Below are 14,565 nucleotides of genomic sequence, written 5' to 3' on the forward strand. Positions count from 1 at the left end.
ACAGGTAGGTCCATTGTGGCGGGCAGGCGAGCGGGCGGGCTGCTTTATTGGCTGTTTGCTGTTCCCCTACTCCACTCCACTATTTGACTGTTGTGCTGCATCAATCAATCAATCAATCAATCAATCAATCAATCAATCAATCAATCAGTGGCTGGCTCAGGTGCAGCTCTTTAACTTACCTAAAAGGGAGGGCGGAGAGAAGACAAGGAAGGTGAATGAGGTGTTCCAATGTGAAATGCCGGAAACACAGAAACACAGACGACACACAACAAGAGGTGGCAATCTATTCATTAATTGCATTTAATCAATGAGCTCATTATCACTCATGCATTGTCCAACAGGTGTTGAAATAATGGGATTAAAAGGGGAGATCCCTTCAGAAAGACAGAAACAATAGCAAAGACAAAAAACACTTTTGGAATCTGCTTTTAGTCAACACATAAGGAAAGGGTGCACCGGTCCTGGAAATACTGCAATACCAGGTCAATGCGTGGAGTGGACAGAGCAAGCTCTATTTCCATCTCCCTGTTCTAAAAATCCATTTAATATATGGTCCCCAGATAGGGGACGTATCAGATATTAAACTGATAAGAACAGATACTACACTTGATCTTAGCCAAAAGGCCGAGAAGCGATAACCCGAACGGGCCGCGCGTTGCCCGAGCCTGCCCGATACTGCTGTTCAGCCCTTGCAGCGATTCAGCCTACTTCTAGGCAATTCCATGGGGCCCTGCAGGCTCACACACTCACAGCTACACGGGAGGTGAATAAAGGCCGGAGAGGAAGCCAGACAGGATTTGCTTCTTTTGCTTGCACCACAATGCAGTGCTGAAAGAGGAGGAATCTACATAAAAACGCCTTCCTGGCAACGCCCAAATGCCCTGCTGCCATGCAGATAAACACTGGCAGCGGCAGCAAGTGCATGCCCACAGCCACCCCTTGTTCCTTCACACCTTGTATCAGCTGTAATCCAGTCCAGTCCAGTGCTGCCTGCTGAGCAGCACTGACCAACACTGCCTGGGCCCAGGCTTTTATCTCTGAGGCCCCATTATGATGTCAGAAAGCTGGCTCTGGAATCCTGAGGGCTCCACTATGACACGTGCAAAGTTCCGTCTGAACTTTATATAAGACGGTGAGGCTCAGTCAGTCACTCAGTGTTGCCTGAGAGGGCAACACTGCAACAGCCGGCCGCCAGGCTGTCTTTTTTTTGCACAGCTAGTTGCCTCCAGGAGGCCACAAGAGGGAGACAAGGGACTGCAAAATGGAAAATAGGCATCCACCAACTTTACAGACAACTTCTCCTTGCTCCTACAACCTCCATCCTTGCACAGTTTGTTATTCTTCTAGGTAACATAGTAACAAATCCAAATTGCTGCTCTCTTTGTAGGCAAGCAAGGCTTTGTTGCAACTGCAATTCTTACTTCTTCTTGAAATGTAGGGACGACAGTACATTCCATCACATCCATCTAGTGTACACAGGTAGGTCCATTGTGGCGGGCAGGCGAGCGGGCGGGCTGCTTTATTGGCTGTTTGCTGTTCCCCTACTCCACTCCACTATTTGACTGTTGTGCTGCATCAATCAATCAATCAATCAATCAATCAATCAATCAATCAATCAATCAGTGGCTGGCTCAGGTGCAGCTCTTTAACTTACCTAAAAGGGAGGGCGGAGAGAAGACAAGGAAGGTGAATGAGGTGTTCCAATGTGAAATGCCGGAAACACAGAAACACAGACGACACACAACAAGAGGTGGCAATCTATTCATTAATTGCATTTAATCAATGAGCTCATTATCACTCATGCATTGTCCAACAGGTGTTGAAATAATGGGATTAAAAGGGGAGATCCCTTCAGAAAGACAGAAACAATAGCAAAGACAAAAAACACTTTTGGAATCTGCTTTTAGTCAACACATAAGGAAAGGGTGCACCGGTCCTGGAAATACTGCAATACCAGGTCAATGCGTGGAGTGGACAGAGCAAGCTCTATTTCCATCTCCCTGTTCTAAAAATCCATTTAATATATGGTCCCCAGATAGGGGACGTATCAGATATTAAACTGATAAGAACAGATACTACACTTGATCTTAGCCAAAAGGCCGAGAAGCGATAACCCGAACGGGCCGCGCGTTGCCCGAGCCTGCCCGATACTGCTGTTCAGCCCTTGCAGCGATTCAGCCTACTTCTAGGCAATTCCATGGGGCCCTGCAGGCTCACACACTCACAGCTACACGGGAGGTGAATAAAGGCCGGAGAGGAAGCCAGACAGGATTTGCTTCTTTTGCTTGCACCACAATGCAGTGCTGAAAGAGGAGGAATCTACATAAAAACGCCTTCCTGGCAACGCCCAAATGCCCTGCTGCCATGCAGATAAACACTGGCAGCGGCAGCAAGTGCATGCCCACAGCCACCCCTTGTTCCTTCACACCTTGTATCAGCTGTAATCCAGTCCAGTCCAGTGCTGCCTGCTGAGCAGCACTGACCAACACTGCCTGGGCCCAGGCTTTTATCTCTGAGGCCCCATTATGATGTCAGAAAGCTGGCTCTGGAATCCTGAGGGCTCCACTATGACACGTGCAAAGTTCCGTCTGAACTTTATATAAGACGGTGAGGCTCAGTCAGTCACTCAGTGTTGCCTGAGAGGGCAACACTGCAACAGGCGGCCGCCAGGCTGTCTTTTTTTTGCACAGCTAGTTGCCTCCAGGAGGCCACAAGAGGGAGACAAGGGACTGCAAAATGGAAAATAGGCATCCACCAACTTTACAGACAACTTCTCCTTGCTCCTACAACCTCCATCCTTGCACAGTTTGTTATTCTTCTAGGTAACATAGTAACAAATCCAAATTGCTGCTCTCTTTGTAGGCAAGCAAGGCTTTGTTGCAACTGCAATTCTTACTTCTTCTTGAAATGTAGGGACGACAGTACATTCCATCACATCCATCTAGTGTACACAGGTAGGTCCATTGTGGCGGGCAGGCGAGCGGGCGGGCTGCTTTATTGGCTGTTTGCTGTTCCCCTACTCCACTCCACTATTTGACTGTTGTGCTGCATCAATCAATCAATCAATCAATCAATCAATCAATCAATCAGTGGCTGGCTCAGGTGCAGCTCTTTAACTTACCTAAAAGGGAGGGCGGAGAGAAGACAAGGAAGGTGAATGAGGTGTTCCAATGTGAAATGCCGGAAACACAGAAACACAGACGACACACAACAAGAGGTGGCAATCTATTCATTAATTGCATTTAATCAATGAGCTCATTATCACTCATGCATTGTCCAACAGGTGTTGAAATAATGGGATTAAAAGGGGAGATCCCTTCAGAAAGACAGAAACAATAGCAAAGACAAAAAACACTTTTGGAATCTGCTTTTAGTCAACACATAAGGAAAGGGTGCACCGGTCCTGGAAATACTGCAATACCAGGTCAATGCGTGGAGTGGACAGAGCAAGCTCTATTTCCATCTCCCTGTTCTAAAAATCCATTTAATATATGGTCCCCAGATAGGGGACGTATCAGATATTAAACTGATAAGAACAGATACTACACTTGATCTTAGCCAAAAGGCCGAGAAGCGATAACCCGAACGGGCCGCGCGTTGCCCGAGCCTGCCCGATACTGCTGTTCAGCCCTTGCAGCGATTCAGCCTACTTCTAGGCAATTCCATGGGGCCCTGCAGGCTCACACACTCACAGCTACACGGGAGGTGAATAAAGGCCGGAGAGGAAGCCAGACAGGATTTGCTTCTTTTGCTTGCACCACAATGCAGTGCTGAAAGAGGAGGAATCTACATAAAAACGCCTTCCTGGCAACGCCCAAATGCCCTGCTGCCATGCAGATAAACACTGGCAGCGGCAGCAAGTGCATGCCCACAGCCACCCCTTGTTCCTTCACACCTTGTATCAGCTGTAATCCAGTCCAGTCCAGTGCTGCCTGCTGAACAGCACTGACCAACACTGCCTGGGCCCAGGCTTTTATCTCTGAGGCCCCATTATGATGTCAGAAAGCTGGCTCTGGAATCCTGAGGGCTCCACTATGACACGTGCAAAGTTCCGTCTGAACTTTATATAAGACGGTGAGGCTCAGTCAGTCACTCAGTGTTGCCTGAGAGGGCAACACTGCAACAGCCGGCCGCCAGGCTGTCTTTTTTTTGCACAGCTAGTTGCCTCCAGGAGGCCACAAGAGGGAGACAAGGGACTGCAAAATGGAAAATAGGCATCCACCAACTTTACAGACAACTTCTCCTTGCTCCTACAACCTCCATCCTTGCACAGTTTGTTATTCTTCTAGGTAACATAGTAACAAATCCAAATTGCTGCTCTCTTTGTAGGCAAGCAAGGCTTTGTTGCAACTGCAATTCTTACTTCTTCTTGAAATGTAGGGACGACAGTACATTCCATCACATCCATCTAGTGTACACAGGTAGGTCCATTGTGGCGGGCAGGCGAGCGGGCGGGCTGCTTTATTGGCTGTTTGCTGTTCCCCTACTCCACTCCACTATTTGACTGTTGTGCTGCATCAATCAATCAATCAATCAATCAATCAATCAATCAATCAATCAATCAATCAATCAATCAATCAGTGGCTGGCTCAGGTGCAGCTCTTTAACTTACCTAAAAGGGAGGGCGGAGAGAAGACAAGGAAGGTGAATGAGGTGTTCCAATGTGAAATGCCGGAAACACAGAAACACAGACGACACACAACAAGAGGTGGCAATCTATTCATTAATTGCATTTAATCAATGAGCTCATTATCACTCATGCATTGTCCAACAGGTGTTGAAATAATGGGATTAAAAGGGGAGATCCCTTCAGAAAGACAGAAACAATAGCAAAGACAAAAAACACTTTTGGAATCTGCTTTTAGTCAACACATAAGGAAAGGGTGCACCGGTCCTGGAAATACTGCAATACCAGGTCAATGCGTGGAGTGGACAGAGCAAGCTCTATTTCCATCTCCCTGTTCTAAAAATCCATTTAATATATGGTCCCCAGATAGGGGACGTATCAGATATTAAACTGATAAGAACAGATACTACACTTGATCTTAGCCAAAAGGCCGAGAAGCGATAACCCGAACGGGCCGCGCGTTGCCCGAGCCTGCCCGATACTGCTGTTCAGCCCTTGCAGCGATTCAGCCTACTTCTAGGCAATTCCATGGGGCCCTGCAGGCTCACACACTCACAGCTACACGGGAGGTGAATAAAGGCCGGAGAGGAAGCCAGACAGGATTTGCTTCTTTTGCTTGCACCACAATGCAGTGCTGAAAGAGGAGGAATCTACATAAAAACGCCTTCCTGGCAACGCCCAAATGCCCTGCTGCCATGCAGATAAACACTGGCAGCGGCAGCAAGTGCATGCCCACAGCCACCCCTTGTTCCTTCACACCTTGTATCAGCTGTAATCCAGTCCAGTCCAGTGCTGCCTGCTGAGCAGCACTGACCAACACTGCCTGGGCCCAGGCTTTTATCTCTGAGGCCCCATTATGATGTCAGAAAGCTGGCTCTGGAATCCTGAGGGCTCCACTATGACACGTGCAAAGTTCCGTCTGAACTTTATATAAGACGGTGAGGCTCAGTCAGTCACTCAGTGTTGCCTGAGAGGGCAACACTGCAACAGCCGGCCGCCAGGCTGTCTTTTTTTTGCACAGCTAGTTGCCTCCAGGAGGCCACAAGAGGGAGACAAGGGACTGCAAAATGGAAAATAGGCATCCACCAACTTTACAGACAACTTCTCCTTGCTCCTACAACCTCCATCCTTGCACAGTTTGTTATTCTTCTAGGTAACATAGTAACAAATCCAAATTGCTGCTCTCTTTGTAGGCAAGCAAGGCTTTGTTGCAACTGCAATTCTTACTTCTTCTTGAAATGTAGGGACGACAGTACATTCCATCACATCCATCTAGTGTACACAGGTAGGTCCATTGTGGCGGGCAGGCGAGCGGGCGGGCTGCTTTATTGGCTGTTTGCTGTTCCCCTACTCCACTCCACTATTTGACTGTTGTGCTGCATCAATCAATCAATCAATCAATCAATCAATCAATCAATCAATCAATCAATCAATCAGTGGCTGGCTCAGGTGCAGCTCTTTAACTTACCTAAAAGGGAGGGCGGAGAGAAGACAAGGAAGGTGAATGAGGTGTTCCAATGTGAAATGCCGGAAACACAGAAACACAGACGACACACAACAAGAGGTGGCAATCTATTCATTAATTGCATTTAATCAATGAGCTCATTATCACTCATGCATTGTCCAACAGGTGTTGAAATAATGGGATTAAAAGGGGAGATCCCTTCAGAAAGACAGAAACAATAGCAAAGACAAAAAACACTTTTGGAATCTGCTTTTAGTCAACACATAAGGAAAGGGTGCACCGGTCCTGGAAATACTGCAATACCAGGTCAATGCGTGGAGTGGACAGAGCAAGCTCTATTTCCATCTCCCTGTTCTAAAAATCCATTTAATATATGGTCCCCAGATAGGGGACGTATCAGATATTAAACTGATAAGAACAGATACTACACTTGATCTTAGCCAAAAGGCCGAGAAGCGATAACCCGAACGGGCCGCGCGTTGCCCGAGCCTGCCCGATACTGCTGTTCAGCCCTTGCAGCGATTCAGCCTACTTCTAGGCAATTCCATGGGGCCCTGCAGGCTCACACACTCACAGCTACACGGGAGGTGAATAAAGGCCGGAGAGGAAGCCAGACAGGATTTGCTTCTTTTGCTTGCACCACAATGCAGTGCTGAAAGAGGAGGAATCTACATAAAAACGCCTTCCTGGCAACGCCCAAATGCCCTGCTGCCATGCAGATAAACACTGGCAGCGGCAGCAAGTGCATTCCCACAGCCACCCCTTGTTCCTTCACACCTTGTATCAGCTGTAATCCAGTCCAGTCCAGTGCTGCCTGCTGAGCAGCACTGACCAACACTGCCTGGGCCCAGGCTTTTATCTCTGAGGCCCCATTATGATGTCAGAAAGCTGGCTCTGGAATCCTGAGGGCTCCACTATGACACGTGCAAAGTTCCGTCTGAACTTTATATAAGACGGTGAGGCTCAGTCAGTCACTCAGTGTTGCCTGAGAGGGCAACACTGCAACAGCCGGCCGCCAGGCTGTCTTTTTTTTGCACAGCTAGTTGCCTCCAGGAGGCCACAAGAGGGAGACAAGGGACTGCAAAATGGAAAATAGGCATCCACCAACTTTACAGACAACTTCTCCTTGCTCCTACAACCTCCATCCTTGCACAGTTTGTTATTCTTCTAGGTAACATAGTAACAAATCCAAATTGCTGCTCTCTTTGTAGGCAAGCAAGGCTTTGTTGCAACTGCAATTCTTACTTCTTCTTGAAATGTAGGGACGACAGTACATTCCATCACATCCATCTAGTGTACACAGGTAGGTCCATTGTGGCGGGCAGGCGAGCGGGCGGGCTGCTTTATTGGCTGTTTGCTGTTCCCCTACTCCACTCCACCATTTGACTGTTGTGCTGCATCAATCAATCAATCAATCAATCAATCAATCAATCAATCAATCAATCAATCAATCAATCAATCAGTGGCTGGCTCAGGTGCAGCTCTTTAACTTACCTAAAAGGGAGGGCGGAGAGAAGACAAGGAAGGTGAATGAGGTGTTCCAATGTGAAATGCCGGAAACACAGAAACACAGACGACACACAACAAGAGGTGGCAATCTATTCATTAATTGCATTTAATCAATGAGCTCATTATCACTCATGCATTGTCCAACAGGTGTTGAAATAATGGGATTAAAAGGGGAGATCCCTTCAGAAAGACAGAAACAATAGCAAAGACAAAAAACACTTTTGGAATCTGCTTTTAGTCAACACATAAGGAAAGGGTGCACCGGTCCTGGAAATACTGCAATACCAGGTCAATGCGTGGAGTGGACAGAGCAAGCTCTATTTCCATCTCCCTGTTCTAAAAATCCATTTAATATATGGTCCCCAGATAGGGGACGTATCAGATATTAAACTGATAAGAACAGATACTACACTTGATCTTAGCCAAAAGGCCGAGAAGCGATAACCCGAACGGGCCGCGCGTTGCCCGAGCCTGCCCGATACTGCTGTTCAGCCCTTGCAGCGATTCAGCCTACTTCTAGGCAATTCCATGGGGCCCTGCAGGCTCACACACTCACAGCTACACGGGAGGTGAATAAAGGCCGGAGAGGAAGCCAGACAGGATTTGCTTCTTTTGCTTGCACCACAATGCAGTGCTGAAAGAGGAGGAATCTACATAAAAACGCCTTCCTGGCAACGCCCAAATGCCCTGCTGCCATGCAGATAAACACTGGCAGCGGCAGCAAGTGCATGCCCACAGCCACCCCTTGTTCCTTCACACCTTGTATCAGCTGTAATCCAGTCCAGTCCAGTGCTGCCTGCTGAGCAGCACTGACCAACACTGCCTGGGCCCAGGCTTTTATCTCTGAGGCCCCATTATGATGTCAGAAAGCTGGCTCTGGAATCCTGAGGGCTCCACTATGACACGTGCAAAGTTCCGTCTGAACTTTATATAAGACGGTGAGGCTCAGTCAGTCACTCAGTGTTGCCTGAGAGGGCAACACTGCAACAGCCGGCCGCCAGGCTGTCTTTTTTTTGCACAGCTAGTTGCCTCCAGGAGGCCACAAGAGGGAGACAAGGGACTGCAAAATGGAAAATAGGCATCCACCAACTTTACAGACAACTTCTCCTTGCTCCTACAACCTCCATCCTTGCACAGTTTGTTATTCTTCTAGGTAACATAGTAACAAATCCAAATTGCTGCTCTCTTTGTAGGCAAGCAAGGCTTTGTTGCAACTGCAATTCTTACTTCTTCTTGAAATGTAGGGACGACAGTACATTCCATCACATCCATCTAGTGTACACAGGTAGGTCCATTGTGGCGGGCAGGCGAGCGGGCGGGCTGCTTTATTGGCTGTTTGCTGTTCCCCTACTCCACTCCACTATTTGACTGTTGTGCTGCATCAATCAATCAATCAATCAATCAATCAATCAATCAATCAATCAATCAATCAATCAGTGGCTGGCTCAGGTGCAGCTCTTTAACTTACCTAAAAGGGAGGGCGGAGAGAAGACAAGGAAGGTGAATGAGGTGTTCCAATGTGAAATGCCGGAAACACAGAAACACAGACGACACACAACAAGAGGTGGCAATCTATTCATTAATTGCATTTAATCAATGAGCTCATTATCACTCATGCATTGTCCAACAGGTGTTGAAATAATGGGATTAAAAGGGGAGATCCCTTCAGAAAGACAGAAACAATAGCAAAGACAAAAAACACTTTTGGAATCTGCTTTTAGTCAACACATAAGGAAAGGGTGCACCGGTCCTGGAAATACTGCAATACCAGGTCAATGCGTGGAGTGGACAGAGCAAGCTCTATTTCCATCTCCCTGTTCTAAAAATCCATTTAATATATGGTCCCCAGATAGGGGACGTATCAGATATTAAACTGATAAGAACAGATACTACACTTGATCTTAGCCAAAAGGCCGAGAAGCGATAACCCGAACGGGCCGCGCGTTGCCCGAGCCTGCCCGATACTGCTGTTCAGCCCTTGCAGCGATTCAGCCTACTTCTAGGCAATTCCATGGGGCCCTGCAGGCTCACACACTCACAGCTACACGGGAGGTGAATAAAGGCCGGAGAGGAAGCCAGACAGGATTTGCTTCTTTTGCTTGCACCACAATGCAGTGCTGAAAGAGGAGGAATCTACATAAAAACGCCTTCCTGGCAACGCCCAAATGCCCTGCTGCCATGCAGATAAACACTGGCAGCGGCAGCAAGTGCATGCCCACAGCCACCCCTTGTTCCTTCACACCTTGTATCAGCTGTAATCCAGTCCAGTCCAGTGCTGCCTGCTGAGCAGCACTGACCAACACTGCCTGGGCCCAGGCTTTTATCTCTGAGGCCCCATTATGATGTCAGAAAGCTGGCTCTGGAATCCTGAGGGCTCCACTATGACACATGCAAAGTTCCGTCTGAACTTTATATAAGACGGTGAGGCTCAGTCAGTCACTCAGTGTTGCCTGAGAGGGCAACACTGCAACAGCCGGCCGCCAGGCTGTCTTTTTTTTGCACAGCTAGTTGCCTCCAGGAGGCCACAAGAGGGAGACAAGGGACTGCAAAATGGAAAATAGGCATCCACCAACTTTACAGACAACTTCTCCTTGCTCCTACAACCTCCATCCTTGCACAGTTTGTTATTCTTCTAGGTAACATAGTAACAAATCCAAATTGCTGCTCTCTTTGTAGGCAAGCAAGGCTTTGTTGCAACTGCAATTCTTACTTCTTCTTGAAATGTAGGGACGACAGTACATTCCATCACATCCATCTAGTGTACACAGGTAGGTCCATTGTGGCGGGCAGGCGAGCGGGCGGGCTGCTTTATTGGCTGTTTGCTGTTCCCCTACTCCACTCCACTATTTGACTGTTGTGCTGCATCAATCAATCAATCAATCAATCAATCAATCAATCAATCAATCAATCAATCAGTGGCTGGCTCAGGTGCAGCTCTTTAACTTACCTAAAAGGGAGGGCGGAGAGAAGACAAGGAAGGTGAATGAGGTGTTCCAATGTGAAATGCCGGAAACACAGAAACACAGACGACACACAACAAGAGGTGGCAATCTATTCATTAATTGCATTTAATCAATGAGCTCATTATCACTCATGCATTGTCCAACAGGTGTTGAAATAATGGGATTAAAAGGGGAGATCCCTTCAGAAAGACAGAAACAATAGCAAAGACAAAAAACACTTTTGGAATCTGCTTTTAGTCAACACATAAGGAAAGGGTGCACCGGTCCTGGAAATACTGCAATACCAGGTCAATGCGTGGAGTGGACAGAGCAAGCTCTATTTCCATCTCCCTGTTCTAAAAATCCATTTAATATATGGTCCCCAGATAGGGGACGTATCAGATATTAAACTGATAAGAACAGATACTACACTTGATCTTAGCCAAAAGGCCGAGAAGCGATAACCCGAACGGGCCGCGCGTTGCCCGAGCCTGCCCGATACTGCTGTTCAGCCCTTGCAGCGATTCAGCCTACTTCTAGGCAATTCCATGGGGCCCTGCAGGCTCACACACTCACAGCTACACGGGAGGTGAATAAAGGCCGGAGAGGAAGCCAGACAGGATTTGCTTCTTTTGCTTGCACCACAATGCAGTGCTGAAAGAGGAGGAATCTACATAAAAACGCCTTCCTGGCAACGCCCAAATGCCCTGCTGCCATGCAGATAAACACTGGCAGCGGCAGCAAGTGCATGCCCACAGCCACCCCTTGTTCCTTCACACCTTGTATCAGCTGTAATCCAGTCCAGTCCAGTGCTGCCTGCTGAGCAGCACTGACCAACACTGCCTGGGCCCAGGCTTTTATCTCTGAGGCCCCATTATGATGTCAGAAAGCTGGCTCTGGAATCCTGAGGGCTCCACTATGACACGTGCAAAGTTCCGTCTGAACTTTATATAAGACGGTGAGGCTCAGTCAGTCACTCAGTGTTGCCTGAGAGGGCAACACTGCAACAGCCGGCCGCCAGGCTGTCTTTTTTTTGCACAGCTAGTTGCCTCCAGGAGGCCACAAGAGGGAGACAAGGGACTGCAAAATGGAAAATAGGCATCCACCAACTTTACAGACAACTTCTCCTTGCTCCTACAACCTCCATCCTTGCACAGTTTGTTATTCTTCTAGGTAACATAGTAACAAATCCAAATTGCTGCTCTCTTTGTAGGCAAGCAAGGCTTTGTTGCAACTGCAATTCTTACTTCTTCTTGAAATGTAGGGACGACAGTACATTCCATCACATCCATCTAGTGTACACAGGTAGGTCCATTGTGGCGGGCAGGCGAGCGGGCGGGCTGCTTTATTGGCTGTTTGCTGTTCCCCTACTCCACTCCACTATTTGACTGTTGTGCTGCATCAATCAATCAATCAATCAATCAATCAATCAGTGGCTGGCTCAGGTGCAGCTCTTTAACTTACCTAAAAGGGAGGGCGGAGAGAAGACAAGGAAGGTGAATGAGGTGTTCCAATGTGAAATGCCGGAAACACAGAAACACAGACGACACACAACAAGAGGTGGCAATCTATTCATTAATTGCATTTAATCAATGAGCTCATTATCACTCATGCATTGTCCAACAGGTGTTGAAATAATGGGATTAAAAGGGGAGATCCCTTCAGAAAGACAGAAACAATAGCAAAGACAAAAAACACTTTTGGAATCTGCTTTTAGTCAACACATAAGGAAAGGGTGCACCGGTCCTGGAAATACTGCAATACCAGGTCAATGCGTGGAGTGGACAGAGCAAGCTCTATTTCCATCTCCCTGTTCTAAAAATCCATTTAATATATGGTCCCCAGATAGGGGACGTATCAGATATTAAACTGATAAGAACAGATACTACACTTGATCTTAGCCAAAAGGCCGAGAAGCGATAACCCGAACGGGCCGCGCGTTGCCCGAGCCTGCCCGATACTGCTGTTCAGCCCTTGCAGCGATTCAGCCTACTTCTAGGCAATTCCATGGGGCCCTGCAGGCTCACACACTCACAGCTACACGGGAGGTGAATAAAGGCCGGAGAGGAAGCCAGACAGGATTTGCTTCTTTTGCTTGCACCACAATGCAGTGCTGAAAGAGGAGGAATCTACATAAAAACGCCTTCCTGGCAACGCCCAAATGCCCTGCTGCCATGCAGATAAACACTGGCAGCGGCAGCAAGTGCATGCCCACAGCCACCCCTTGTTCCTTCACACCTTGTATCAGCTGTAATCCAGTCCAGTCCAGTGCTGCCTGCTGAGCAGCACTGACCAACACTGCCTGGGCCCAGGCTTTTATCTCTGAGGCCCCATTATGATGTCAGAAAGCTGGCTCTGGAATCCTGAGGGCTCCACTATGACACGTGCAAAGTTCCGTCTGAACTTTATATAAGACGGTGAGGCTCAGTCAGTCACTCAGTGTTGCCTGAGAGGGCAACACTGCAACAGCCGGCCGCCAGGCTGTCTTTTTTTTGCACAGCTAGTTGCCTCCAGGAGGCCACAAGAGGGAGACAAGGGACTGCAAAATGGAAAATAGGCATCCACCAACTTTACAGACAACTTCTCCTTGCTCCTACAACCTCCATCCTTGCACAGTTTGTTATTCTTCTAGGTAACATAGTAACAAATCCAAATTGCTGCTCTCTTTGTAGGCAAGCAAGGCTTTGTTGCAACTGCAATTCTTACTTCTTCTTGAAATGTAGGGACGACAGTACATTCCATCACATCCATCTAGTGTACACAGGTAGGTCCATTGTGGCGGGCAGGCGAGCGGGCGGGCTGCTTTATTGGCTGTTTGCTGTTCCCCTACTCCACTCCACTATTTGACTGTTGTGCTGCATCAATCAATCAATCAATCAATCAATCAATCAATCAATCAATCAATCAATCAATCAATCAGTGGCTGGCTCAGGTGCAGCTCTTTAACTTACCTAAAAGGGAGGGCGGAGAGAAGACAAGGAAGGTGAATGAGGTGTTCCAATGTGAAATGCCGGAAACACAGAAACACAGACGACACACAACAAGAGGTGGCAATCTATTCATTAATTGCATTTAATCAATGAGCTCATTATCACTCATGCATTGTCCAACAGGTGTTGAAATAATGGGATTAAAAGGGGAGATCCCTTCAGAAAGACAGAAACAATAGCAAAGACAAAAAACACTTTTGGAATCTGCTTTTAGTCAACACATAAGGAAAGGGTGCACCGGTCCTGGAAATACTGCAATACCAGGTCAATGCGTGGAGTGGACAGAGCAAGCTCTATTTCCATCTCCCTGTTCTAAAAATCCATTTAATATATGGTCCCCAGATAGGGGACGTATCAGATATTAAACTGATAAGAACAGATACTACACTTGATCTTAGCCAAAAGGCCGAGAAGCGATAACCCGAACGGGCCGCGCGTTGCCCGAGCCTGCCCGATACTGCTGTTCAGCCCTTGCAGCGATTCAGCCTACTTCTAGGCAATTCCATGGGGCCCTGCAGGCTCACACACTCACAGCTACACGGGAGGTGAATAAAGGCCGGAGAGGAAGCCAGACAGGATTTGCTTCTTTTGCTTGCACCACAATGCAGTGCTGAAAGAGGAGGAATCTACATAAAAACGCCTTCCTGGCAACGCCCAAATGCCCTGCTGCCATGCAGATAAACACTGGCAGCGGCAGCAAGTGCATGCCCACAGCCACCCCTTGTTCCTTCACACCTTGTATCAGCTGTAATCCAGTCCAGTCCAGTGCTGCCTGCTGAGCAGCACTGACCAACACTGCCTGGGCCCAGGCTTTTATCTCTGAGGCCCCATTATGATGTCAGAAAGCTGGCTCTGGAATCCTGAGGGCTCCACTATGACACGTGCAAAGTTCCGTCTGAACTTTATATAAGACGGTGAGGCTCAGTCAGTCACTCAGTGTTGCCTGAGAGGGCAACACTGCAACAGCCGGCCGCCAGGCTGTCTTTTTTTTGCACAGCTAGTTGCCTCCAGGAGGCCACAAGAGGGAGACAA

The 14,565-nt window shown here is 47.9% G+C and overlaps 10 non-coding genes across 10 annotated transcripts; all 10 read right to left on the reverse strand.

Moving 5' to 3' along the window:
- Positions 1–445: 445 nt before the first annotated feature.
- On the reverse strand, positions 446–636 carry LOC142700386 (U2 spliceosomal RNA). Its single transcript, XR_012866518.1, has one exon. It is a non-coding gene; the product is annotated as a U2 spliceosomal RNA (small nuclear RNA).
- Positions 637–1,920: 1,284 nt separating this feature from the next.
- On the reverse strand, positions 1,921–2,111 carry LOC142700388 (U2 spliceosomal RNA). Its single transcript, XR_012866519.1, has one exon. It is a non-coding gene; the product is annotated as a U2 spliceosomal RNA (small nuclear RNA).
- A 1,276-nt stretch (positions 2,112–3,387) lies between these two features.
- LOC142700390 (U2 spliceosomal RNA) lies at positions 3,388–3,578 on the reverse strand. Its single transcript, XR_012866521.1, has one exon. It is a non-coding gene; the product is annotated as a U2 spliceosomal RNA (small nuclear RNA).
- Positions 3,579–4,878: 1,300 nt separating this feature from the next.
- LOC142700391 (U2 spliceosomal RNA) lies at positions 4,879–5,069 on the reverse strand. Its single transcript, XR_012866522.1, has one exon. It is a non-coding gene; the product is annotated as a U2 spliceosomal RNA (small nuclear RNA).
- A 1,292-nt stretch (positions 5,070–6,361) lies between these two features.
- Positions 6,362–6,552, reverse strand: LOC142700392 (U2 spliceosomal RNA). The gene has a single exon (XR_012866523.1). It is a non-coding gene; the product is annotated as a U2 spliceosomal RNA (small nuclear RNA).
- Positions 6,553–7,852: 1,300 nt separating this feature from the next.
- On the reverse strand, positions 7,853–8,043 carry LOC142700393 (U2 spliceosomal RNA). The gene has a single exon (XR_012866524.1). It is a non-coding gene; the product is annotated as a U2 spliceosomal RNA (small nuclear RNA).
- Positions 8,044–9,335: 1,292 nt separating this feature from the next.
- On the reverse strand, positions 9,336–9,526 carry LOC142700394 (U2 spliceosomal RNA). Its single transcript, XR_012866525.1, has one exon. It is a non-coding gene; the product is annotated as a U2 spliceosomal RNA (small nuclear RNA).
- A 1,288-nt stretch (positions 9,527–10,814) lies between these two features.
- LOC142700395 (U2 spliceosomal RNA) lies at positions 10,815–11,005 on the reverse strand. The gene has a single exon (XR_012866526.1). It is a non-coding gene; the product is annotated as a U2 spliceosomal RNA (small nuclear RNA).
- Positions 11,006–12,273: 1,268 nt separating this feature from the next.
- On the reverse strand, positions 12,274–12,464 carry LOC142700396 (U2 spliceosomal RNA). Its single transcript, XR_012866527.1, has one exon. It is a non-coding gene; the product is annotated as a U2 spliceosomal RNA (small nuclear RNA).
- A 1,296-nt stretch (positions 12,465–13,760) lies between these two features.
- On the reverse strand, positions 13,761–13,951 carry LOC142700397 (U2 spliceosomal RNA). The gene has a single exon (XR_012866528.1). It is a non-coding gene; the product is annotated as a U2 spliceosomal RNA (small nuclear RNA).
- Positions 13,952–14,565: the final 614 nt, after the last annotated feature.

The sequence above is a fragment of the Rhinoderma darwinii genome, unplaced genomic scaffold, assembly GCF_050947455.1.
Source record: "Rhinoderma darwinii isolate aRhiDar2 unplaced genomic scaffold, aRhiDar2.hap1 Scaffold_1869, whole genome shotgun sequence".
NCBI classification, from domain to species: Eukaryota; Metazoa; Chordata; class Amphibia; order Anura; family Rhinodermatidae; genus Rhinoderma; species Rhinoderma darwinii.